Raw genomic sequence first — 27,224 nt, 5'->3', positions numbered from 1 at the left:
TTGCCTCACAAATTTGATTGAATTCTTTGAGGAGGTAACTAAGTGTGTAAATGAAGGTAGAGCAGTTGATGTCGTATACATGGATTTCAGTAAGGCGTTTGATAAGGTTCCCCATGGTCGGCTCATGCAGAAAGTAAGGAAGTGTGGGACAGAGGGAAATTTGGCCAATTGGATAAGTAACTGGCTATCACATAGAAGACAGAGAGAGGGTGGTGGTGGATGGACAATTTTCAGACTGGAGACCAGTTGCCAGCGGTGTACCACAGGGATCAGTGCTGGGACCTCTGCTATTTGTGATTTCTATAAATGACTTGGAGGAGGGGGCTGAAGGGTGGGTCAGTAAATTTGCTGATGACACCAAGATTGGTGGAGTAGTGGATGAGGTGGAGGGCTGTTATAGGCTGCAAAGAGACATTGATAGGATGCAGAGCTGGGCCGTAAAATGGCAGATGGAGTTTAACCCTTATAAGTGCGAGGTGATGCATTTTGGTAGAGAAAATTTTGAATGCGGATTACAGGGTCAACGGCAGGGTTCTGAGGAATGTGCAGGAACAGAGAGATCTTGGGGTTCATGTCCACAGATCTCTGAAGGTTGCCATTCAAGTGGATAGAGCCGCGAAGAAGGCTTAGTGTGTTCGCGTTTATTAACAGGGGGCTTGAGTTTAAGAGCCGCGGGGTTTTGCTGCAACTATACATGACCCTGGTGAGACCACATTTGGAGTAGTGCGTGCAGTTCTGGTCACCTCATTATAGGAAGGATGTGGAAGCATTGGAAAGGGTGCAAAGGAGATTTACCAGGATGCTGCCTGGTTTGCAGGTAGGTCTTAAGACCATAAGACATAGGAGCGGAAGTAAGGCCATTCGGCCCATCGAGTCCACTCCACCATTCAATCATGGCTGATTTCAACTCCATTTACCCGCTCTCTCTCCATAGCCCTTAATTCCTCGGGAAATCAAGAATTGATCAACTTCTGTCTTAAAGACACTCAACGTCCCGGCCTCCACCGCCCTCTGTGGCAATGAATTCCACAGACTCACCACTCTCTGGCTGAAGAAATTTCTCCTCATCTCTGTTCTAAAGTGTCTCCCTTTTATTCTAAGGCTGTGCCCCCGGGTCCTAGTCTCCCCTGCTAATGGAAACAACTTCCCTACATCTTATAAGGAAAGGTTGAGGGGGCTAGGGCTTTTTTCTTTGGAGCGGAGGAGGATGAGAGGCGACTTAATAGAGGTTTATAAGATAATGAGGATGATAGAGAGAGTGGACGTTCAGAGACTATTTCCTTGGGTGGATGTAGCTGTTACAAGGGGGCATAACTATAAGATTCAGGGTGGGAGATATAGGAGGGGTGTCCGAGGTAGGTTCTTTACTCAGAGAGTGGTTAGGGTGTCGAGTGGACAGCCTGCTGCGATAGTGGAGTCGGACACTTTAGGAACTTTCAAGCGGTTATTGGATAGGAACAGGAGTACACCAGAATGACAGGGAGTGGGATAGCTTGATTTTGGTTTCGGACAATGCTCGGCACAACATCGAGGGCTGAAGGGCCTGTTCTGTGCTGTACTGTTCTATTTTCTATGTTCTACGTCAGGTGTTTTTCATGCTTCGGTGCAGATTCAACAGGCCAAAGGGCCTCTTTGGCACTTTATCATTCAGTGATCTTTTATGTCTCAATTATATCTACTCCCATTCTTCTAAACTTGGGTGTCTAGTGGTATGGGCCAAGGTTTAGAGAACCCCAAAGTGGATCATGGAGTTCACCTGACCAACAACTTTTACTAGATTGTGGTATGGGCAGCACACGGCCAACTCTACAGGTGTGGTACAGCAGAAATCAAAAAGTATTTTTTAAAGCAAAATAATGTTTATTCTATGAACTCACGTTAACCTTTTTAAAACATAGTGAACATCTTAGCAACCATCAGTTCAAATACAACACCCAAAGAATACAACACTAAGTAATCCTTAATAAATTCCCAAACAACATCCAGACGACAAAAGACCCTTTTAACACAGAGATCAGGTTTAAATTCTCTAATGAGAGCAGTTATCCCTTTGAAATCACCCAAATGAACACTTTGTAGCTTATAGAGAGATCCATGCACCTCTGCTGGCTTTCACTGCAGCTCTTCTCTCTGAAAACAAAACTAAAATCTCACTTTATAGCAGCCTGCTCAAAAACGAAAGTAAAGCAGACAGACAGCCCAGCTCCACCCACTCTCTGACATCACTGCTATAAGAAACACCCATTTCTTAAAGGTACACCCACTACAGTTATTTGATAAAAAACACGCATTTCTTAAAGGTACGCTCACATGATACTAGGCCTAAACTGCTCAATCTCTCAATGAGCCATTGAGAAAGTAGAATTCAAAGATGGACAAATCAGATAGGGTGGCCACATAGACATTGATAAGCAATAAAAATAATCCCCAAAAAATGACACAGACAAGTGATGTTTCCAAGTTGAAAGCAAACATTAGTGATGATGACCTGGCTGTGGAATTTGTAGCTCTGATACTAAGGTTGTACACAATGTGATTGAAATTGACAACATATACAGACAGGGAAATGAATGAGATTGCAGGCTACTGAACGGTGAGAACTAAACAGCATTGGGTCAAACATGCCAATGTTGCATGGCAAGCTGTTCTAACTAATGCATATTACAAACAAGATATTGTTGAACAGTTCACATAGTTCGAGTGCTAATCAAGCTGTAAATCTCGGCATAGTCAACATATAAATGAAAGCTGATTCCACACTTCAAAGCCATGTCAATAAAACGGAACACAATTATAGAAGTTATGCAAGGATAGAACCTAGGGATTCAATACATAGCTGACTATTAAATGTCACGGAGGAGTCAAAGAGATGAAGCGGCAACAATATGTGGCTGCAGTTACAAACGCCAACTAGGTAAATGTACTTCGTAAAAGATTCAAATTCACAGACTGAGATTTTAATAAATTGAAGGAAATGCACTACAGATTTTGTGAAGGCCTCAACATTTCAATATTGTCTGTTCTCTGCAAGCTCATACTAGTCAAACCATTCAACCACAAGTATCTCAGAGAGCCTGTATCAAAGTACCACCCCATTCTGTGATTCAATCCTTTTGATAATTTGTACTATAATTGGTTAAATGTCATCCTTTATAATGTACAAAGAAAATACCAAATTGCAAATGAAATTCAATAAAGGCTGGTCCACCATTTGGAAGTGTGGGCAAGGACAAAGACCTCAACAGCATAGAAGTGTGGGCAGCAGATTTCAGTATACAGACTATCCATGCTTTGTCTAAACATACAATCTGTGCCAATCTGCACGCTTTCAAACTACCCACACCACAAGAAATCCAGCATGCTCAATATAGTTCTGCATCGGTTTCCTTGATTTTTTTTCTCTCTCCCAACTTTGTCAGAACTAAGGCAGGGTGCAAGATTATGGAAGATCCTTGCATGGTTCACTTGCAAGCTTACACAAAGCCCTTGAACAGCAAATTTATATTAACTTGACTATCACATGGAATAAAGAACTGCATTTGATTCTCTTCAGTCTTTCATCCCCTTTGTCTTCAACTCTGCATTAAATATTGCTTGGTGAGGCTCAACTCTGGCATAGTGGACTCTGCTGCAGATGAAGACAGTGGGCTAAGTACAGGATTTGCTGGCTACTTTTTGGGGGGGCTCTCTTGTCAAGTTAGTTAAGCTTTTCATTCTGCTCAACGTTTTCAATGCCCTTCCCAGGTCCACAACTGTCACCCAACTGCCCAGCCAATGTTCACCATCTTCATATCTTGCCTATAGGTGTCCTTGTAGCAGTGTATGGATGTCCAGCAAGTCATGAACCCATTGGCCAGTTCACCAAGCACAGAATTTGTTGGCTTAGTGAGGATCTGCGGATGGAAACAGAACCTTTACAGTGCAGAAGGAGGCCATTCGGCCCATTGTGTCTGCACCGACCCTCCGAACAAACACCATATCCAGGTCCACTCCGCCACCCTACCACGTCACCTCACCCAACCTTTGGATACTAAGGGGCAATTTTTCATGGCCAATTCACCTAACCTGCACATCTTTGGGCTGTGGGAGGAAACCCACACAGACATGGGGAGAAAGTGAAAACTCCACACAGACAGTCACCAAAGGCTGGAATTGAACCCGGATCCCTGCAGCTGTGAGGCAGGAGTGCTAACTACTGTGCCACCGTGCCGCCATAGCATGTGAAATGCTCCAGAACCATAACTGATGACCTGGCACTACCAAGTGATGCCAAGGATAGGTCCGAAACAGCAAAGGACGAAATTGTTGAGCCTCGACTCCTGCTTCGCAGGTGTTGTCTGGGTCTCACTACTGTAGGGGAGTACAATGAGGATGCAGGCTTGGATAGCCATGCAGTTTTTTGTTCTCAGTCCAGTTGCTGTTGTTCCACACGCAACTCAGCTTAAACAACAGCTGCAGTTCTTACATCTGTGCTGATTTCAGCATCAAGTGACGGATTGCTGGTGATTGCGAAACCTGGATGCGTGATGCTAATAACCTCCAGCATCATTGTCATAGAATCATAGAATTTACAGTGCAGAAGTAGGCCATTCTGCCCAATGAGTCTGCACCGGCTCTTGGAAACCCACATCTCCATCCCATCCCCGTAACCCAGCAACCCCATCTAACATAAGGGCAAATTAGCATGACCGATCCATCGAACCTGCACATCTTTGGACTGTGGGAAGAAACCGGAGCGCTGGGAGGAAACCAACACAGACCCAGGGAGAAAGTGCAGACTTCGCACCAACAGTGACCCAAGCAGGAATCGAACCTGGGACCCTGGCGCTGTGAAGCCATAGTGCTAACCATTGTCAATTCTGAGATGGCATTATGGCATGATATTAGTCTTCCTAATGGTCAAACTAAACTCTTCAAGACATTCGACCAGAATGTGTTCCTCGGTATGGACTTCACTGGTGTTGAGTAACTGAGGACTCTGCACACTTTTGGCTTGGATCTCAGGTGGGCACTGTCAGTTCTGGTATGCAAGTGGACACCCCTCTATAGATGATATGATATCAAAGAGAAAAAAATGCCAAAGAGTGTCAGCATGAGAATGCAATTCTGTTTGACCCCAGCGGGTCTCAAAGGGTTCCAATGTTATTCCATCATAGGTGATCTAACCTATTATGTTGTCATGGAAAAATAAATCACACCGAGCAACTTCAGCAGGCAGCCCATTTTCTTCAGCAGCTTAAATAGCTCACCTGCGCTAACAGGTCTTGGAAAGATGAATGAAGGCAACATAGAGCTCTCCTTCATTCACAGATTCTTTCTTCCAGCTGCTGGACTAAAGATAGTGGCAACTGTGGATTTTCCATTTCTGAAACACTGGGATTCAGGATAGTTTATGTTCAACAAAGGTCTGCAGTTTGACAAAGGCAACAAGGAGGCAAATACTTTTCCTTCATGTTTAGCAGGAAGATGGCAAAATTGTTGGAATTTCTTCAGCAATAATGTCACTAGACTAGTAATCCAGAGGCTTAAGTTAATGCTCGTGGCATGGGCTCAAATCTCACCATGGCAGTGGAATTATAATTCAATTAATAAACCTGGAATATAAAGGGTAACCATGAAAATATCAGATAGTCATAAAGACATGTGATTTGCAAATAGCTTTTAGGGAACAAAATCAGCCATCCTGGTCTGGCCTACATGTGACTCCAGAATCACAGTAAGGTGGCTGACTCTGTTTGAATAAGGTCACCCCTCACTCTTCTAAACTCCAAGGAACACAGACACAGATTATTTAGTCTCTCTTGATAGGACGAGGACGACTCTCTCATCGCAAGAATTAGCCTGATGAATCGCCTTTGGACTGCCGCCAATGTGTGCTCCAGTTTCCTCCCACAAGTCCTGAAAGGCTTGCTTGTGCGGTGAATTGGACATTCTGAATTCTCCCTCAGTGTACTCCAACAGGTGCCGGAATGTGGCGACCAGGGGCTTTTCACAGTAACTTCTTTGCAGTGTTAATGCAAGCCTATTTGTGACACTAATACAGATTATTATTTAGGGAAGAGAGCCAAAACTGACAGTATTCCAGGTGTGGCCTCACTAACACCTTGTACAATTACAACAAAACCTCCATATTTCTAAACTCCAACACCATTGCAATAAAGGCCAAAATGCCTTTTTGAAACCTACTTTTTTTTTTTTTAAATTCATTTTTATGGGATGTGGGCTTCATTGGCTAGCCCAGTATTTGTTGTCCGTCCCTCATTGCCCTTGAGAAGGTGGAAGTGTGCTGACTTCATGAACCGTTGCAGTCCATGTGGTGCAGATACACCGACAGTGCCTTAAGGGAGGTTGTTCCAGGATTTTGACCCAGCAACAGTGAAGGAACAGCAATATATTTCCAAGTCAGGGTAGTGAGTGACTTGGAGAGAAACCTCAAGGTGGTGGCGTTTCCATTATCTGCTGCCCTTGTCCTTCTAGATGGTAGTGGTCATGGGTTTGGAAGGTGCTGCCTAAGGAAACTTGGTGAGTTCCTACAATGCATCTTGTAGATGGTACACGGCTACCATCTAGAAGGGCAAGAGCAGCAGATGCATGGGAACACTACAGCTGAAGGACCCCCATATAATCCTGACTTGAAAATATATTGCCGTTCCTTCAATGTCACCAGGTGAAAATCCGGAATTCCCTCCCTAATAGCATTGTTGATCGACCGAAACCACATGGACTGCAGCAGTTCAAGGCAGCAGCTTACCAGCACCTTCTCAACGGTAATGAAGAATATGCAATAAATGCACGCGTGGCCAGCTGATTGAGAAAAGCATCATCTTACCACAGTGGACCTTCATTGTGAGCCCAGATGGTATGCGAGCTGACTATTTGGCTGTGGTGAGCATCAAAACCAGGCCCAATCTCTTCATGATCCAAATTCAATACAATGAAATATGTCCAGTCCAGAAATCTATTGTTTGTAAACCAGCTGCCCAGAAACTTTTTGAGCAGACCCAATCAACTCATGGCATCATTTTAGTGCATTACTTTAAAATGGAGTATTTGTTTAAGTAAAACATGTTTTCATTACTGCTGTGCAATGTTTTCACTGTTTTATGCTTCATGCTTTTCGGTTCTCACACTTGTGGTTAGACATTCTGACATTCGAAAATGCAGAAAATTTGGCTTCTGGTGACGTATGTGGGGGGGGGGGGGGGTAGCACACATGCGGGGGGGGGATAGCACACACGTGGAGGCTCTCCATTAAAAATACCTTTTTCGAAGCGCGATGGACAATCAGAACAACTTTATAACTCAACTCGACGTTGGAAGGCACCCTCCTTAGAAAAATGCCAAAAAAAGCAAGCAAGCATGATTCAGATCATAATCACTCATCAGACTCGAAGGCGTTGTAGGGCTCGGCACTAAGCAAGATGGCGGGGGCGGGCTCTCCTCCTTCACTACCATCACGCCTCTGATGGCCAACATCGGCCGCATGGAGGCGGTGGAATTGGAAAAGCATTGGCAAAGTTTAGTGGCAGAATTACAGCCCTACTGAATACTTTACTAATATGTTATATAAAACGGTGTTTGTGTGTGTGTGGGGGGATGGGGTTTGCGTCCTCCCTGGAGCTAGACCAGGCACATCGCTCTCTGAAACTGAGGCCTCGAGCTGGGGAACCACTGCTCATCATCCGGTTCCACTATTTTAAAAAGAGCTGGTCCTTTGCTGGGCCAGGGAACACTGGGAGATAAAAGTGGGAGGGCCACTCCATTCACTTATGCCAGGATCTGAATTCAAACCTGGCAAATAGAAGAGCTTCCTTTAATCCCATATCAAAAAGGATTTAGGCTTGGTATGATCTACCCAGCCTGCCTCTGTGACGGTAGGGGAGAAGGATCATTTTTTTGATTCTCCGGAAGAAGTCCTTTATTCAAGGAATTAACTTGGACTCTGTTTAATACTTCTTCCTGTTTGCTTTATTATGTATACCGATGCGTTTTTATATTTTCATATTATTTGTTTTCACTGAAGTTGGGGTTTGTAGTTGTCAGTTTGACATGTGCTTTTTATCATCGCATTGCAAATTGTAATAGTGCTGTATTTTATGTATATCGTTGAAAGGAGAGCCTCCTGGCTAATGTTAATAATGAGGTAAGCTCACGGGAATGATGAGGGTTTGCTGCAGTTCTTCACAAGCAGCTTGTGAATCGGAGCTCTACTTTTCGTAGAATCTTGTTAAATAGGGACTTGGGGATAAGATATTGTTGGGGAGTGGAGGGAAGGAGGTGGGGGGGTTGAGAAAAAGGGTATTAGTTGGCGGATGGTGTCCACAGATCTTTGTCTATAAGGTCATATGACTTGGCTTGTTTGTGATCTTAGAAGGGTCGAGATTTCCAAGATATTCCTTAATGGCTATGGCTGACTCCAGTGCAGGGAGTAATACAGGACCTCCACTTTGCTTTGTAATCTAGAATGTTGGGGGTCTAAATGGCCCTGTGATGCAGGTCAGGACTTTTGCCCATCTTAACAATCTATACTCTGAAGTTGTGTTTTTACAGGAAACCCACCTGCTTTGTAAAAACTGGGTGGGACAGGTCTTTCACTCGGTTTCAACTGTAGGGTTAGAGGCATGGCAATTCTAATTCATAAAATAATAAAACTTTCCTCCTCTCAGGTTACAGGTTATTGGTCACTATATTATTGTCTGTGGTTCATTAGCAAACACTCCAGCAATCCTAATAAACATCTATGCTCCCAACTGGAATGACACAAATTTTCTAAACTCACTGGCGAACTCCCTCCCCGACCTGGATTCACAGCATGTGATTCTGGGAGGCGACCTGAACTGTGTCTTGGACCCATTGATCATTCCATACCAAAGTCTCTGACTCCATCAGCTCCAATTTGAACTGCGATCTACAGGCAAGGCTGCACATCAATTACATTCTAGGGGCACCTTTTTGAACATGGGAAGAAGGCCGGTCGCCTTCTGGCTCTCAGGTTACAGATTCCAAGGATTCAGAACAAGGGGCGAAATTCTCCGGTTTCGGCGCGATGTCCGCCGACTGGCGCCCAAAATGGCGCAAATCAGTCAGGCATCGCGCCGCCCCAAAGGTGCGGAATCCTTAAGGGGCTAGGCCCACGCCGGTCGAATTTCCGTCCCGCCAGCTGGCGGAAAAGGCCTTTGGTGCCCCGCCAGCTGGCGCGGAAATGACATCTCCGGGCAGTGCATGTGCGGGAGGGTCAGCGGCCGCTGACGGCATTCCCGCGCAGTGGAGGGAGTCTCTTCCGCCTCCGCCATGGTGGAGACCGTGGCGAAGGCGGAAGGGAAAGAGTGCCCCCACGGCACAGGTCCGCCCACGGATCGGTGGGCTCCGATCGCGGGCCAGGCCACCGTGGGGGCACCCGGGACCCTGGAGCCCGCCCGCACCGCCTTGTCCTGCCGGTAAGGTAGGTGGTTTAATCTACGCTGGCGGGACAGGCATTTTAGCGGCGGGACCTCGGCCCATCCGGGCCAGAGAATCGCGGGGGGTGGGGCCCGCCAACTGGCGTGATTTCCACCCCTGCCGAATATCCGGTGGTGGAGAATTCGGCAACCGGCAGGGGCGGGATTCACGCCAGCCCCTGGCGATTCTCCGACCCGGCGGGGGGTCGGAGAATCTCGCCCAAGGAGTGGAATCTAGTTTCCACTCCTATCTAGATCAATGCGGCTTTCAGTTCGTACTACTGTGAACGATACGAGTCAAAGCCTCTTCTGAATACATCAGGTGAGTTTCTTTTAGATGACCTACATATCTTGTCCATCGAGGACAGTAGTAATTGGATTCCCCCTATTCTCGGGAGAAATATTGAAGTGCTGCTACAATCTAGCAAAGCCCTGGTCCTGACGGCTTTCCAACTGAGTTTTTGAAAAGGCTCTTGGAACATCTTCACTAATGGACATGTTTAACGACTCACTGTCCAGGGGTTCACTACTCCTGATCCTCATTCAAGCCACAATTTCTTTGCTCCTCAAGGGGGACAAGGACCCAATAGAATGTGGATCATACCAACCAATTTCACTTTTATATATGGCACGTTAAGCTGCTGGCGCCTTGCCTCCCAGTTATAATATCGGAGGATCAGCCAGGCTTTGCAAAGGACCAGCAGTTGTCGGCCAATGTGCAACTTCTCTTAAACATTATCCCACTCCCCACCACTACTCCGGAACCTGAAGTCAGTGTCTTTGGATGAGGGACAGGCATTCGATAGGGTAGAACAGAACTATCTACTCGAGATTCTGTGGAGATTTGGATTCAGCCCTAAATTTACCTCCTGGATAAGTCTGTTGTACAATGCCCCAAGGCCAACAAAAAATACATCTAAATTCAGAATGCTTTCCCTTGGGCAGGGGCACTAGTCAGGCCCGCCATCTCCCCACTGCTCTTTGCCTTAATTATTGAACTCCTCTCAATCACGTTGAGTTGATCAGTGGAGGGATATGTCGGGATGGGGTAGAGCATCGGGTATCGCTTTATGCAAGTGACCTACTTCTGTAAATTAAGGACCTGACTCACTCCAATGTCACATGTTCCAAGGTACAGTGAAAAGTATTTTTCTGGGAGCAGCACAACAGATCATTAAGTTCATGAAAAGAAAAGGAAATAAAAGAAAATACATAATCGGGCAACACAAGGTACACAATGTAACAATATAAACACCGGCATCGGGCGAAGCATACAGAGGTGTAGTGTTTATGAGGTCAGTCCATAAGAGGGTCATTTAGGACCCTGGTGGAAGCAGATATCCTCAACTCTTTTAAAAGGTACGTGTATCTGCATCTTAAATGCTCTAAACTACAGGGCTATAGACCCACAGGTGGGATTAGGTAGGGAGGTAGGATTAGAAAGGGCAACTCGGTGTCCTCAAGATGGCATGGATAAGATGGGCCGAATAGTCTCCTTCTGTGCTGTAACTTTTCTCTGATTCTATGAAGCAAGTGAATCCTACGCTTACTGATGAGAGTTGGACAGAGGCCCTCTAGAGGGTGAACTCCACTTTATCCTGCTCCAGACTGAGCTTAGTCATAGAGGTTTACAGCATGAAACCATGCCGCCCAGGTTTTACATAGATTAACATTGAATTTACAGTGCAGAAGGAGGCCATTCGGCCCATCGAGACTGCACCAGCTCTTGGAAAGAGTACCCTACCCAAGGTCAGCACCTCCACCCTATCCCCATAACCCAGTAACCCCACCCAACACTAAGGGCAATTTTCGACACTAAGGGCAATTTATCATGGCCAATCCACCTAACCTGCACATCTTTGGACTGTGGGAGGAAACCGACTAAGCTCGTCCCAATTGCCCACATTTGACCCATATTCCTCGATACCCATCTTACCCATATAACTGTCTAAATGCTTTTTAAAAGACAAAATTGTACCCACCTCTCCTACTGCCTCTGGCAGCTCGTTCCAGACACTCACCACCCTGTGTGAAAAAAATGCCCCTTTAGACCCTTTGATATCTCTCCCCTCACACCTTACACATTCCCTCTAGTTTTAGACTCCCCTACACCTTTGGGAAAAGATGTTGACTATCTTCCTTATCTACATCCCTCATTACTTTATAGACCTCGACAAGATCACCCCTAAGCCTCGTACACTCCAGGGAAAAAGATGCCAGACTATCCAGCCTCTCCTTATAACTCAAACCATCAAGTCCCAGTAGCAACCTGGTAAATATTTTCTGCAGTCTTTCTAGTTCAATAATATCCTTTCTATAATAGGGTGACCAGAACTGTACACAGTATTTCAAGTGTGGCCTTTTTAATGTCTTGTTCAACTTCAGCAAGACGTCCCAATGTTCTGACCAACGAAACCAAGCATGCCAAATGCCTTCTTCACCATTCTGTCCACCTGTGACTCCACTTTCTAAGAGCTATGAACCTGTACTCCTCAAACTCTTTGTTCTATAACTCTGCCCTACACCCTACCATTAACTAAGTAGGTCCTAGGGCAGCACGCTGGCGCAGTGGGTTAGCCCTGCTGCCTCACGGCGCCAAGATCCCAGATTCGATCCTGGCTCTGGGTCACTGTCCGTGTGGAGTTTGCACATTTTATCGTAGAATTTACAGTGCAGGAGGCCATTCGGCCCATCGAGTCTGCACCGGCTCTTGGAAAGAGCACCCTACCCAAGGTCAACACCTCTACCCTATCCCCATAAACCCGTAATCCCACCCAACATTAAGGGCAATTTTGGACACTAAGGGCAATTTATCATGGCCAATCCACCTAACCTGCACATCTTTGGACTGTGGGAGGAAACCGGAGCACCCGGAGGAAACCCACGCACACACGGGGAGGATGTGCAGACTCCGCACAGACAGTGATCCAAGCCGGAATCGAACCTGGGACCCAGGAACTGTGAAGCAATTGTGCTATCCACAATGCTACCGTGCTGCCCCATTCTCCCAGTGTTTGCGTGGGTTTTGCCCCCACAACCCAAAGATGTGCAAGGTAGGTGGATTGAACACACTAAATTGCCCCTTAATTGGAAAAAAATTAATTGGGTACTCTTAAATTTTTTTTTTTTTTTTAATTTAAAAACTAAGTAGGTCCTGCCCCAAGTCGATCTACCAAAATGCACCACCTCATTTATCTAAATTCAACTCCATCTGCCATTCATCAGGCCACTGGCCCAATTGATCAAGATCCCCTTGCAATCCTAGATAGCTCTTCACTGTCCACTGTGCCACCAATCTTGGTGTCACCTGCAAACTTACTAACCATGCCTCCTAAATTCTCATCCAAATCATTAATATAAGTAACAAATAACAGCCGACCCAGCACTGATCTCCGAGGCACATCGCTGGTCACAGGCCTTCGGTTTGAAAAACAACGCTCTACAACCACCCTTTTTCTTCTGTCGTCAAGCCAATTTTGTATCCAATTGGCTACCTCACCCTGGATTTAACCTTATGCAACAACCTACCATGTGGTACCTTGTCAACGGCCTTGCTAAATCCATGTGGACAACGTCGACTGCACCGCCCTCATCTAACTTCTTGGTTACTCCTTCAAAAAACTCAATCAAATTCATGAGACATGATTTTCCACTCACAAGCCACGCTGACTGTCCCTATTCAGTCCTTGCCTCTCTTGCCTGCAGATCCGGTCTCTCAGAATATCTAACTTACCCACCACAGACATTAGGCTCACCGGTCTGTAGTTCCCAGGCTTTTCCCTGCAGCCCTTCTTAAACAAAGGCACAACATTTGCTACCCCCTCCAATCTTCAGGCGCCTCACCTGTGGCTTCGATGATTCAAATATCTTTACTAGGGGATCCCCAATTTCCTCCCTAGCCTCCCACGTCCTGAGATAAATTTTATCAGGTCCCGGGGATTTGTCTACCTGATGCACTATAAGACTTCCAGCACTTCCTTCTCTGTAATATGTACATTCCTCAAGACATCACTATTCATTTCCCCAAGTTCCCCAACATCCATTCCTTTCTCAACAGTAAATACCGATGATAAGTATTCATTTAAGATCTCACCTATCTCTTGTGGATTTGCACATAGATGACCTTGTAGATCTTGAGGCCCTACCTCTCCCAAGTTCATCTTTGGCCCTTAATTCAGCTTGAGGTATTACACAGAATGCATTAGATCAAGGCAAGGATGAGTGGGATCTTTCAGGGTGTGGAAGACAACTGTTATCTATGCTCACTTACGCCAGCTAACCACGCTCCCGCTTTGGTCTCGTCCCAAACTTCCTAGCTGCTGAGTTTAATTTTTTAACACATTATCTAAGATTCTACGGGTTGCCCTAGAACCATGTCCATTAGCAGCTATATTTGGGGTCTCACTCACCAGCATTTCACTCTGGGGTGAGGGCAGACATTCTCGCCTTTGCCTCTTGGCCAGGAGGCGAATATTGCTTAGTTGGAGGTCTCCCACACCACCTCGTGAATCCGCCTGGCTGGGTGACTTGGATGTCATTTCTACATCTGGAAAATTAAGTAGGTCATCAGTTGGAGAGATTCTACCTGACGTGGCAACCGTTCATCTCTTTTAAGGACCTAGCCACCATCAACTCTGAAATGACTTGTTCCTAAGCATTCTGGGCTGGGGAGGTTACAGTACGTATTTTTACTAGCTGGGTCAGAATATTATTTTCCTCAGGGTACATTGGTTATCCCAAAAACTAACTGAGTGGAAATCAGCTAATTAAATGTAGAACAAAGAACAAAGAACAATACAGTACAGGAACAGTGGGCAGCACGATAGGACAGTGGCTTCACAGCTCCAGGGTCCCAGGTTCGATTCCCGGCTTGGGTCAGTCTGTGCGGAGTCTGCACATTCTCCCCGTGCGCGCGTGTGTTTCCTCCGGGAACTTCGCTTTCCCCTCACAGTCCAAAGATGTGCGGGTTAGGTGGATTGACCATGCTAAATTGCCATAGTGTCCAAAATTGCCCTTAGCGTTGGGTGGGGTTACTGGGTTATGGAGATGGGGTGGAGGTGTGGACCTTGGGTAGGGTGCTCTTTCTAAGAGCCGTGCAGGCTCGATGGGCCGAATGGCCTCCTTCTGCACTGTAAATTCTATGATTCTATGAACAGGCCCTTTTGCCCTCCAAGCCTGTATCGGTCATGATACCAACCTTGGCCAAAACCCTCAGCACTTCCTGGTGCCGTATCCCTCTATACCCATCCTAACCAAGTGTTTGTCAAGATGCCTTTTGAACACCGTTAATGTATCTGTTTCAACAACCTCCCCTGGCAGCACGTTCCAGGCACTCAGCATCCTCTGCGTAAAAACCTGCCTTGCACATCTCCTCTAAACTTTGCCCCACGGACCTTAAACCTATGCCCCCTGGTGACTGACTCCTCCACCCTGGGAAAGAGTGCCTGCCCATCCACTCTATCCATGCCCCTCCTAACCTTGTAGACCTCTGTCAGGTCACCCTCATCCTCCGACTTTCTAATGGAAACAGTCTGAGTCTATTCAGCCTCTCCACATAGCTAACGCCCTCCAGGCCAGGCAACATCCTGGTAAACCACCATCTCCAAGCCTCCACATCCTTCTAGTAGTGTGGCGACAAGAATTGTGCGCAATATTCTAAGTGCGGCCTTACAAGGTTCGAGACAACCGTAGCATGACTTGCCACGTCCAATGAAGGCAAGAATTCTGTATGCTTTCTTGACTACCTTGTCCAGTTGTGTTGCCACCTTCAAAGATCTGTGGACCTGCATGCCCAGATCTCTCTGACTTTCTATATTCCTAAGAGTTTTACCATTTACGGTACAATTCCCCTCTTATGTTAGACCTACCAAAATGCATTATCTCACATTTGTCTGGATTACACTCCATTTGCCATTTCTCTGCCCTATCTATCTATGGCCTGCTCTATCCTCTGACGATCCTCAACACTATCTGCCACTCCACCAACCTTGGTGTCATCTTCCTGAGACCGGCTACATTTTCCTCCAAATCGTTTATGTACACCACAAACAACAGAGGCTCAAGCACCAATCCATGTGGAACACCACTAGTCACAACATTCCATTCAGAAAAAAAAACCCTTCTACTGCTACCCTTTGCCTTCTGTGACCGAGCCAGTTCGGTATTCATCTTACCACCTCACCTCTAATCCCTTGTGACTTCACCTTTTGTACCAGTCTGCCATGAGGCACCTTGTCAAAGGCTTCACTGAAGTCCATGTAAACAACATCCACCACCCTCCCCTCAATCATCTCCGTCACCTCCTCAAAAAGCACGATCAAATCAGTGCGGCACGACCTCCCCTTCGCAAAACCATACTGTCTATCGCTTATGAGTCCATTTGTTTCCAAATGGGGATAAATCCTGATCCTGAGAATTCTCTCCAATTATTTACCTACTACCAATGTGAGGCTCACCGGCCTATAGTTTCCTGGATTCTTCCTGCTACCTTTCTTAAACAGCGGTACCACATTAGCTGTTCTCCAGTCCTCTGGGATCTCATCTGTAGCCAATGAGGGTACAAAGATGTCAGTCAAAGCCCCAGCAATTTCCTCCTTTGCTTCACTCAGTATTCTGGGATCAATCCCATCTGGCCCAGTATTCTGGGACAAATCCCATCTGAAAACAGTCTCGTTACCAATACATGCCTGGACCTGCCCTGTCAATCGACCATCAAGGGATAATCGATCCGATTGATATGCACCAGTCTATTGTTGCAAGCCTGAAAGCCCAGATCAAGCCAGACTCAGGAACCTAGAATTCCCGCCGTGCCCTTATTTGGTGTACATGCGAATAACACCACCACAGATAGACACCTGGGGTGGGCCCAGATGCCCGGTCAATCGGGCATCAATCAGATCATTGAATACTGCAACCCGCTCCCGAATCTCCATTGGCAGAAAGTCAAAGGAAGTAACAAAGGGCGCAAAGCGAAGGGGGATAAAAATAGGCATTCTGGACACCTCGGGAGTGAAGACTCAACGTGGGAGGTGTCCTTGACCGACCAGAGAAGGAAGGAAGGTACTGCCAGCGGGAACAGCCTTCGTGACGACGGACCAGAGCAACTCATGGATCGGATCCAAAGCCCTACCAAGCCATCTTTGCGGATAGCATAAACTAATCTTGGGTTCCTATAGGACATATTTTGTGGTAATATACAGGTTATATTTCATTTATTGAGGGCAACACGGTGGCACAGTGGTCTCTGCTGCCTCACTGCACCGAGGTCCCAGGTCCAATCCTAGCACACTGTCAGTGTGGAGTTTGCACATTCTCGCAGTGTCGGTGTGGGTTTCACCCCCACAACCCAAAGATGTGCCTGTTAGGTCGATTGGCCATGCTAAATTACCCCTTAATTGGAAAAAATGAATTGGACACTCTAAATTTATGTGAAAAAAATATTTAATTTATTATATATTTAATAAAGTGTGTTTGAATTTATACCTGTGTTTGTATTTTGTTCTTCTCGGTATTAAAGGACCCTTAGCTAAAACATTTAAGTAAATTAACTGGTTGAAAGTATCTGAATTAGACAGATACAACAGTGGCACCCCAGATGGAACTACGATAAGAAGTGACCACGTTACTCCGAAGTTGAACCCCATTTTCTCCAACACTCCTTCTGAGCCTCAAGAAAGAGGGCAAATTCCCCATGTGAAGGTCAGTTTTCAGTGAGTGAAGGATTAATACAGGTTTCAACCAGCGAATTGGGTGTCTGGAACGCCAGGTTTCCAAACTGCGTCTTCAGTCAGGATAGCCAAGAGAATTGGAATACTCTGTCGGAGGGAATTTAGTGAAAACCGGACCCCTACCCCAATTGATTCTCATACCCCTCGCTGCAAACTCGGAACGTTAAAAGAACTGTAATAGCTAGTCGTGCTGATTGGGAGGAAGTCCACCGCACGTATTTGAATTTAAAAACCCAGATGGGGAGAGTGGTGCGACATCCCAAAATCGGATCCAGGATCCGAGGAGAGGTTTGTTGGAAGCATGCCCATGAAGAATTGGGTAAACGGGGCCCCCAAACGAAGGAAAGCAATTTTGATTGTCAGTTGTTTAGAACAGCTCAGAGGCAGAGAGAAAGAACTAATTCAGATCAAAGCTCAGATGACACAACTGATATATGATCTAGAAGGTACCAGTGCACGCATCCAGCAGCTCGAGGAAAGGAATAGTAACCTGATCCATGAGCAAATTTCAGTTACAGGGCAAGAAGGCTCATCTAAAAGCGCAGCGTGCAGTCCGTGAGAGACACACCACGCTGGAACAATTAGAAGAGGTTAACAATTGCAATGACCTGGAAGAGGCAGTGAAAGTCCTGCATCAGACAGGAAAAGAGCATGGTGCCCGCACAACAGGCAACCACAAATGCCTGCACGAGATAGAAAAATTACAACCTCAATTAACTATCGAAAGGAGAGCAGTGATCGCTTTTACTGTACAGTCCGGGGGCAATGATCCAGAAGTAAAATGGGGTGAATTAGAGGAGGATGCTTGTGCCTATGCGACGGTCAGCCCCACTACAGACTGTTAACCCTCACCCCCATTTGAAGCACTGGAATTGACCACACCACCCAATCCCGTCCCCCTCCCATGAATCCGGTGACAAACAGGATGACAGAACCTCAACGTGACACCCTACACCATGACCCAACAGACTGACATTGTGAAAGCAATCGGGGTGTTCGAACCTTGCAGGGTGGTTGTGGCATCCGACAGGGAGCTGGTCAGCTTTGGAATCAATTCATTGGTGTATTTGGGCGGTTAAAGTGAGCTCAATTAGACCAACACCAGCGATCCACACCAGAATAATCCATGCCAGCGACGACAACTGGAAAGCGTGCAAGAATTATGACCCCGAAGATGTTAATCAACGAAGCCTGGGCCAGCGGGAAATGACCCGCACGTGGGAACGGACATTAAACAGACGAGCCCACCTCCAAACTCAAACCAGAGAGGAACACCTCGAACAGAACTTACTCATTACATTAGGATTAAAAGTAAATGCCAAGAAATCCCAGATCACGAAGCCACAAGTCTCCTACTTGGGTACAGTAGGGAAGCAGGAGATTGAAAGGAAATGGATCGAGTCTGTCATACGCCTTCCCTAACCCAAGGACGTGAACTTGTTGTGCTCCTTTCTAGGCTTGGTGGGGTTCTGCCAAAACCACATCGATGGTTTTGCCACCAAGGCTGCTCCCTTTCCGAACTCTTATGGAAAAATATCCTATGGAAATGGACTGACCGGCACACAGGCGGTCTCAGATCTCAAACAATCCCTAGCAAATGCCCCTGCCTTGAAAGTGCCTGGCCCCAATCTCCCATTCGCACTGCCCATTCTGGGCAGTACACCACTTCAATTTAAATAGTCAGCCCCTCACTATCCTCACTGAACCCCCCATACAACGACGACTGAATGGATGGATCAAAGATGGGATGGTCAGCCAGAATAAAATACCCAGATGAATGGTCATGCTCCAGGGCTAAGATATCGCAGTAAAACATACCCCTGTCCCCACCTTCCTCGCAGGCCTGACCGAAGGTGGGGACCCACACAAATGTCAGGTCCTGGTAGTAAATGACCCCAAGCGGCCATTCCTGCCAAAACAAAAGGATGGAACCTCCAAGGACAGCAGCACTTTAAAACATTTGTAGATTGGTCTTCCATGGTGGAAGGAGGAAACAGAAAGCAGCATTTATGTGAGGAAGGTAAGCCACTCCCCCCCCCCCCCCCCCCAAGGGAAATAGCCTTAAAACTTCCCATACAAAGTTCCCAGGCTGCAGAGCTAGCCATAGTTTAGATGTTCAGCCACCCCAACCTGTTCCCCACCTCAGCAGAAAGCATGCATGTGAGGTAGCCTGACAGCCTTATTACCATTGTGGGAAGCAAAGGGATTTGTCTCTGCAGATGGGAAACTCTGCCCTCAGCGCCCCTATTAAGGTGCATTTATGTGACAGGCCACCAAAGGCAGTGACTACGGCATCATCAAAGTTAAGGCCCACCACTGCACCTCCCCACTTGGGAATATAAGGGCAGATGAATTGGCCAAACAGGGAGACCAGAAAGGAAATTTCCGTCAACTGACCGTTATCGAACGTATCAAAGCGGTAACACTCAGCCAGACAAAAGTCCTGAAGCAGATTCAAGAAGCGGCATACCCCACCTCCTTTGAACACACCCCCTTCAAGACGGCCGAATCCTTAAAGACAACCTATACATTGTTCCGACCAGGGACGTGAATCAAATAATCTTTCAAAATCACAATGTCCAGGGCCATCAGGGTACATATACCACAAGCAAATGAATCAAGAGACGGCCCCCCTGGTACCAGGACTCCCAGAACCGCTTGACCCGGGACTCGCCACCAGAGTTGATAGCACAGTGGATACCCGGTAGCCAAAGCACACCCACGTAGGTTCTCTCCTCTAAAAAGGAGGCATCAGGATATCTTGGTTCCAATTGTAATTAGCTTTCTCTGCCCACTTCACGCTATACTGTGTCATAACCCTCCGATCAACAGCAGTCTGTTTGAGGGATAAATAACATAACCGTTCTTACTGCAATTGAGTCTTCACCTATTTACACATTTATATGTGATTTTCCCTTCATGGCAGAAAAAGACAACGCTGCAATTGAGTCTTTACATATTTCTTTCGTGGCGCAGCTTCCGGATGAGCCAATTTACATCAGGAGAATAGCCAAGCCCACGCAGCCCCAGCTACCAACTCTTTACCCTACCCCACTCCGTTCTCATGTGGGTGGCACGAATCCCCGCCCCAGGAAACACCATACCCTACTCAGTTTGCCTGTGGGTGGCACTAATCTCCGCCCAGGAAACATCTTATCCCATTCAACACTGATTTCTAAACCAAATTCTGATGGTGACACAAACCACCACCGCACGACAACTCAACCCTATTAAACACGGATTTTTGAATGTCGACAACTCACTCGGCACGCACCCCAAAGGTCTATTATTTATGTACCTCTGTTAGGTTGTACAAAGAACAAAGAAATGTACAGCACACGGCTCTCCAAGCCCGTGCCGACCATGCTGCCCGACTAAACTACAATCTCCTACACTTCCTGGGTCCGTATCCCTCTATTCCCATCCTATTCATATATTTGTCAAGATGCCCCTTAAATGTCCCTATCGTCCCTGCTTCCACTACCTCCTCCGGTAGCGAGTTCCAGGCACCCACTACCCTCTGCGTAAAAAACTTGCCTCGTACATCTACTCTAAACCTTGCCCCTCTCACCTTAAACCTATGCCCCCTAGTAATTGACCCCTCTACCCTGGGGAAAAGCCTCTGACTATCCACTCTGTCTATGCCCCTCATAATTTTGTATACCTCTATCAGGTCTCCCCTCAACCTCCTTCGTTCCAGTGAGAACAAACCGAGTTTATTCAACCGCTCCTCATAGCTAATGCCCTCCACACCAGGCAACATTCTGGTAAATCTCTTCTGCACCCTCTCTAAAGCCTCCACATCCATCTGGTAGTGTGGCGACCAGAATTGAACACTATACTCCAAGTGTGGCCTAACTAAGGTTCTATACAGCTGCAACATGACTTGCCAATTCTTATACTCAATGCCCCGGCCAATGAAGGCAAGCATGCCTCCACCTGTGTTGCCCCTTTCAATGACCTGTGGACCTGTACTCCTAGATCTCTTTGACTTTCAATACTCTTGAGGGTTCTACCATTCACTGTATATTCCCTACCTGCATTAGACCTTCCAAAATGCATTGCCTCACATTTGTCCGGATTAAACTCCATCTGCCATCTCTCCGCCCAAGTCTCCAGACAATCTAAATCCTGCTGTATCCTCCGACAGTCCTCATCGCTATCCGCAATTCCACCAACCTTTGTGTCGTCTGCAAACTTACTAATCAGACCAGTTACATTTTCCTCCAAATCATTTATATATACTACAAAGGGCAAAGGTCCCAGCACTGATCCCTGTGGAACACCACTGGTCACAGCCCTCCAATTAGAAAAGCATCCCTCCATTGCTACTCTCTGCCTTCTATGGCCTAGCCAGTTCTGTATCCACCTTGCCAGCTCATCCCTGATCCCGTGTGACTTCACCTTTTGTACAAGTCTACCATGAGGGACCTTGTCAAAGGCCTTACTGAAGTCCATATAGACAACATCTACTGCCCTACCTGCATCAATCATCTTAGTGACCTCCTCGAAAAACTCTATCAAGTTAGTGAGACACGACCTCCCCTTCACAAAACCGTGCTGCCTCTCACTAATACGTCCATTTGCTTCCAAATGGGAGTAGATCCTGTCTCGAAGAATTCTCTCCAGTAATTTCCCTACCACTGAAGTAAAGCTCACCGGCCTGTAGTTCCCGGGATTATCCTTGCTACCCTTCTTAAACAGAGGAACAACATTGGTTATTCTCCAGTCCTCCGGGACATCCCCTGAAGACAGCGAGGATCCAAAGATTTCTGTCAAGGCCTCAGCAATTTCCTCTCCAGCCTCCTTCAGTATTCTGGGGTAGATCCCATCAGGCCCTGGGGACTTATCTACCTTAATATTTTTTAAGACACCCAACACCTCGTCTTTTTGGATCACAATGTGACCCAGGCTATCTACACACCCTTCTCCAGACTCAACATCTACCAATTCCTTCTCTTTGGTGAATACTGATGCAAAGTATTCATTTAGTACCTCGCCCATTTCCTCTGGCTCCACACATAGATTCCCTTGCCTATCCTTCAGTGGGCCAACCCTTTCCCTGGCTACCCTCTTGCTTTTTATGTACGTGTAAAAAGCCTTGGGATTTTCCTTAACCCTATTTGCCAATGACTTTTCGTGACCCCTTCTAGCCCTCCTGACTCCTTGCTTAAGTTCCTTCCTACTTTCCTTATGTTCCACGCAGGCTTCGTCTGTTCCCAGCCTTTTAGCCCTGACAAATGCCTCCTTTTTCTTTTTGACGAGGCCTACAATATCACTCGTCATCCAAGGTTCCCGAAAATTGCCGGATTTATCTTTCTTCCTCACAGGAACATGCCGGTCCTGTATTCCTTTCAACTGCCACTTGAAAGCCTCCCACATGTCAGATGTTGATTTGCCCTCAAACATCCGCCCCCAATCTATGTTCTTCAGTTCCCGCCTAATATTGTTCTAATTAGCCTTCCCCCAATTTAGCACATTCATCCTCGGACCACTCTTATCCTTGTCCACCAGTACTTTAAAACTTACTGAATTGTGGTCACTGTTACCGAAATGCTCCCCTACTGAAACATCTACCACCTGGTCGGGCTCATTCCCCAATACCAGGTCCAGTACCGCCCCTTCCCTAGTTGGACTGTCTACATATTGTTTTAAGAAGCCCTCCTGGATGCTCCTTACAAACTCCGCCCCGTCTAAGCCCCTGGCATTAAGTGAGTCCCAGTCAATATTGGGGAAGTTGAAGTCTCCCATCACCACAACCCTGTTGTTTTTACTCTTTTCCAAAATCTGTCTACCTATCCACTCCTCTATCTCCCGCTGGCTGTTGGGAGGCCTGTAGTATACCCCCAACATTGTGACTGCACCCTTCTTATTCCTGATCTCTACCCATAGAGCCTCACTGCCCTCTGAGGTGTCCTCTCGCAGTACAGCTGTGATATTCTCCCGAACAAGTAGCGCAACTCCACCTCCCCTTTTACATCCCCCTCTATCCCGCCTGAAACATCTAAATCCTGGAACGTTTAGCTGCCAATCCTGCCCTTCCCTCAACCAGGTCTCTGTAATGGCAACAACATCATAGTTCCAAGTACTAATCCAAGCTCTAAGTTCATCTGCCTTACCGTAATGCTCCTTGCATTAAAACATATGCACTTCAGGCCACCAGACCCGCTGTGTTCAGCAACTTCTCCCTGTCTGCTCTGCCTCAGAGCCACACTGTCCCTATTCCCTAGTTCTCCCTCAATGCTCTCACCTTCTGACCTATTGCTCCCGTGCCCACCCCCCTGCCATGTAATTTTATTTTAATTAATTTCCTATTTTTTGAAGGGGGGGGGAAATTCAGGTATTGATGATAATAACAGATACTACTGTTGTTGGTTAGCACAGTAGCACAAGTGAATAGCACTGTGGCTTCACAGCGCCAGTGTCCCAGATTCGATTCCACGCTGGCCCACTGTCTGTGTGGAGTCTGCACGTTTCCCCGTGCCTGCATGAGTTTCCTCCGCATAATCCGGTTTCCTCCCACAGTCCAAAGACATGCAGGTTAGGTGGATTGGCCATGATAAATTGTCCTCAGTGACCAAAAAAGGTCAGGAGGGGTTATTGGGTTACAGGGATAGGGTGGCAGTGAGGGCTCAAGTGAGTCGGAGCAGACTCGATGGGCCGAATGACCTCCTTCTGCACTGTATGTTCTACTCTGATCTCTCCAGAATGCCGTACATATGGCTGATCATCCAACAAATAGCCTAATCCTGCTCCCCCCCACCGCCTTTGATCCCATTCTCCCCAAGTGCTGTATCCAGCCGCCTCTTGATTATATTCAAAGTTTTAGCATCAACTACTTCCTGTGGCAATTAATTCCACAGGGTCACCACTCTTTGGGTGAAGAAATGTCTCCTTATCTCTGTCCGAAATGGTTTCCCTGAATCATCAGGCGGTGACCCCTGGTTCTGGACACACCTATCATTGGTAACATCTTCCCTGCATCTACCCTGTCTAGTCCCTTAAAAATGTTATAAGTCTCTTTGAGATCCCCCCTCATTCTTCTGAACTCCAGCAAGGACAATCCTAACCTACTCAATCTCTCCTCATATGACAGTCCCGCCATCCCTGGAATCAGTCTGGTAAACCTTTGCTGCACTCCCTCGAGAGCAAGAACATCCTTCCTCAGAGAAGGAGATCAAAACTGCACACACTACTCCAGGTGTGGCCTCACCAAGGCACTGTACAATTGCAGCAACACATCCCTGCTTCTATACTCAAAACGTTTTGCAATGAAGGCCAACATACCATTAGCCTTCTTTACCGCCTGCTGCATCTGCATGCTTACCTTCAGCGACTGGTGCACAAGGACACCCAGGTCCCGCTGTACACTCTCCTCTCCCAATTTACAACCATTCAGGTAGTAATCTGCCTTCCTGTTTTTGCTTCCAAAACAAATAACCTCACACTTATCCAAATTATACTGCATCTGCCATTGTTTGCCCACTCGCCCAACCTGTCCAGATCTTGCTGTATGATCTCTGCATCCTTGTCACAATTCACCCTCCCACCAAATTTGGTATCATCTGCAAACTTTGAGATGTTACATTTTGTTCCCTCATCCAAATCATTAATATATATTGTGAATAGGTGGGGTCCCAGCACCGATTCCTGTGGTACCCGTTATGGGAGAGGAGTTTTCAGAACCCCAAAATGTATCATGGAGTTCAACCAACCTCCCCTTTAATGCTATTGTTGCTTTTCCGAGCACACCGCTTGTTCTCCAGGTGTGGGATTACAATTATGGACACGTGGGTTTTTAAACACAAATCAATGTTTATTCAATGAACTCAACTTAACCTCTTAAATAAACATTGGATCTCTTAACACCCCTTACTTCAAAGATAACCCCGAACATATTACAATACTAAATAGTCTTTCAATTATTCCTTTCAACATCCATGAGACTTAACACCTTTAAACAGAAACACATCAGGTTAAAGGCTTTACTATTATGAGTTCAAATCACCCAAATGATCCAGAGATAGTATTTCATGGCAGAGATCACAGCAGATCTAGCTCACTGCACCCAAGCTCTTTTCAAACTGAAACTTAAAACTGCAAAATGGCTGATCTAAAGTCCAGCTCCACCCACACGCTGATATCACTGCATTTCTTAAAGGTACATTGCTTAAATATCCATTTCTTAAAGGCACTCTCACATACTGCCTGCCAATTTTAAAAGGACCCATTAATCCCTACTCTTTGTTTCCTCTCTGCCAATGAGTTTTCTATCCACGTCAATACAATCCCACAATCCCATGCGCTTTAATTTACCTGGGATTAATCATCCCAGAATGGACACAACAGCCCTGGGCCGCAGATTTCACAGATTGAAGAACAGACGATCAGCCTGCGATACTCAGGATATATGTGGTTCACACCACCAGATGCTGGCGAGTGTGAGAATGACATTTTATGGGTATCCCCCAATAACAGCGTCACCTGTAGGTGTACCAACCACAGGAAGGACAATGGGAAATCCGATTATTGCTAAGGTCGGCCCTCACCAGCGACTGGTGGGCATACACTAACCATGGATTCATGGAGCTAGCTTGCCTAGCCCATGACCTGGAATTAGGTCAGAGGTGCCCTAGTAAAATAATACAAAATGATTACATCTACTACATAATTAGTAATGGGTTGAAACCAACAGCTGGAACACCCCTTTCCATTTGTCCTGAAGCCACCCAGGTCCCCAAAATGGCTTATTAAAACACACGGAGAAGACCGTATTCGACAACACCCATTACGAAGGAGTACCTGTAGTGGTAGACCTAGCTGGAACATAATTACCAGACTGGTGCGCCTCCACACGTAGGAAGTTATATCTCCACTTGACCCAAAGGCTACTGAGCAGAAAGACTCGGAAGGGAGAAGAAACGCCCAGGTCTAAAGGGCAGAAGGGCAGGGACGTCTTGAATGGCTTTGCAACTGAATATGGGGCAGGGGTATCCACAATCAACACACTTGATTTGGCTGATTTAGCCAATAAGCTCAGAGTCCTAACATGGCAGGGTAAACAGACTTTGGGCAGTTTAAACAAGAATGCTCGGCAAGATGCCGAGGGAGATTTGGCTGGGAATAGGGTCAGTAGCCTTATGATTGCTGTACTCGAGGGACACCCCCAAACTATCAGATCACCCAAGGAAGGGTGGAATATGCCAGACAACAGAATCGGACCCTGTATAGCATACAAGGGCAACGAATGGTCGAGCGAGTTCAGGGAAAACCTCGACCAAGGTAGCAGGGGGAAGGTTGCGTCCTGGATCAGTGTCGAACAAATAGAACACTTATACCAGGGAAAAGACATTTGAATATCAGGAACTGACCAAGGTCTGGTCTAATGACAGTTGTAGAGGAACCCCCGGAATTTCACTAGGGATGGTGTTAGGGATCAGTATTTTTAAAGGGCAAGGCCAGGTTGAGACTCTTTGAAGCCAGAAACATAGGAATTATCCAAGGGGAATGTGGATGGAATCCAGAGAACCTCCCACACGTGATTGAGAAAGGAGAGAAGCTCATAGACACTAGTCTGGAGAAATGTGAACACAGACAAAGAGTCGTGTGCCCCTATCCAGCATACGAGTGAAGGGATCTGAAGACTTGAATTGCTGTTGATGTATTTATGATCTATGTATTTGGTTTCAGTGATTGTATATCTATTTCTTGTGTACTTTGGTTTATTTGATTACATAGAACATAGAACGATACAGAGCAGTACAGGTCCTTCGGCCCACGATGGTGCACCAAAACAAAAGCCATCTAACCTACACTATGCCATTATCATCCATATACTTATCCAATAAACTTTTAAATGCCCTCAATGTTGGTGAGTTCACTACTGTTGCAGGTAGGGCATTCCACGGCCTCACCACTCTTTGCGTAAAGAACCTACCTCTGACCTCTGTCCTATATCTATTACCCCTCAGTTTAAAGCTATGTCCCCTCGTGCCAGCCATTTCCATCTGCGGGAGAAGGCTCTCACTGTCCACCCTATCTAACCCCCTGATCATTTTGT

The 27,224-nt window shown here is 46.5% G+C and overlaps 1 protein-coding gene across 7 annotated transcripts in view; it reads right to left on the bottom strand.

Moving 5' to 3' along the window:
• Positions 1 to 27,224, bottom strand: part of ugt8 (UDP glycosyltransferase 8) — a 347,377-nt gene that overhangs the window by 301,841 nt on the left and 18,312 nt on the right. The window contains exon 1 of one of the 7 annotated variants that reach the window (XM_072496165.1): positions 13,847 to 13,983. The exons of the other annotated variants lie outside the window; for them this stretch is intronic. The gene's annotated coding sequence lies outside the window, so the exon portion shown is untranslated. Of the gene's footprint in view, positions 1 to 13,846; positions 13,984 to 27,224 lie in introns of those variants that run through there. 7 annotated transcript variants of the gene reach the window in all.

Source organism: Scyliorhinus torazame, chromosome 3, assembly GCF_047496885.1.
Source record: "Scyliorhinus torazame isolate Kashiwa2021f chromosome 3, sScyTor2.1, whole genome shotgun sequence".
In the NCBI taxonomy this organism is placed as follows: Eukaryota; Metazoa; Chordata; class Chondrichthyes; order Carcharhiniformes; family Scyliorhinidae; genus Scyliorhinus; species Scyliorhinus torazame.
The sequence above is the reverse complement of the archived record's forward strand: the minus strand, read 5'-3'. Positions and strand labels throughout refer to the sequence as shown.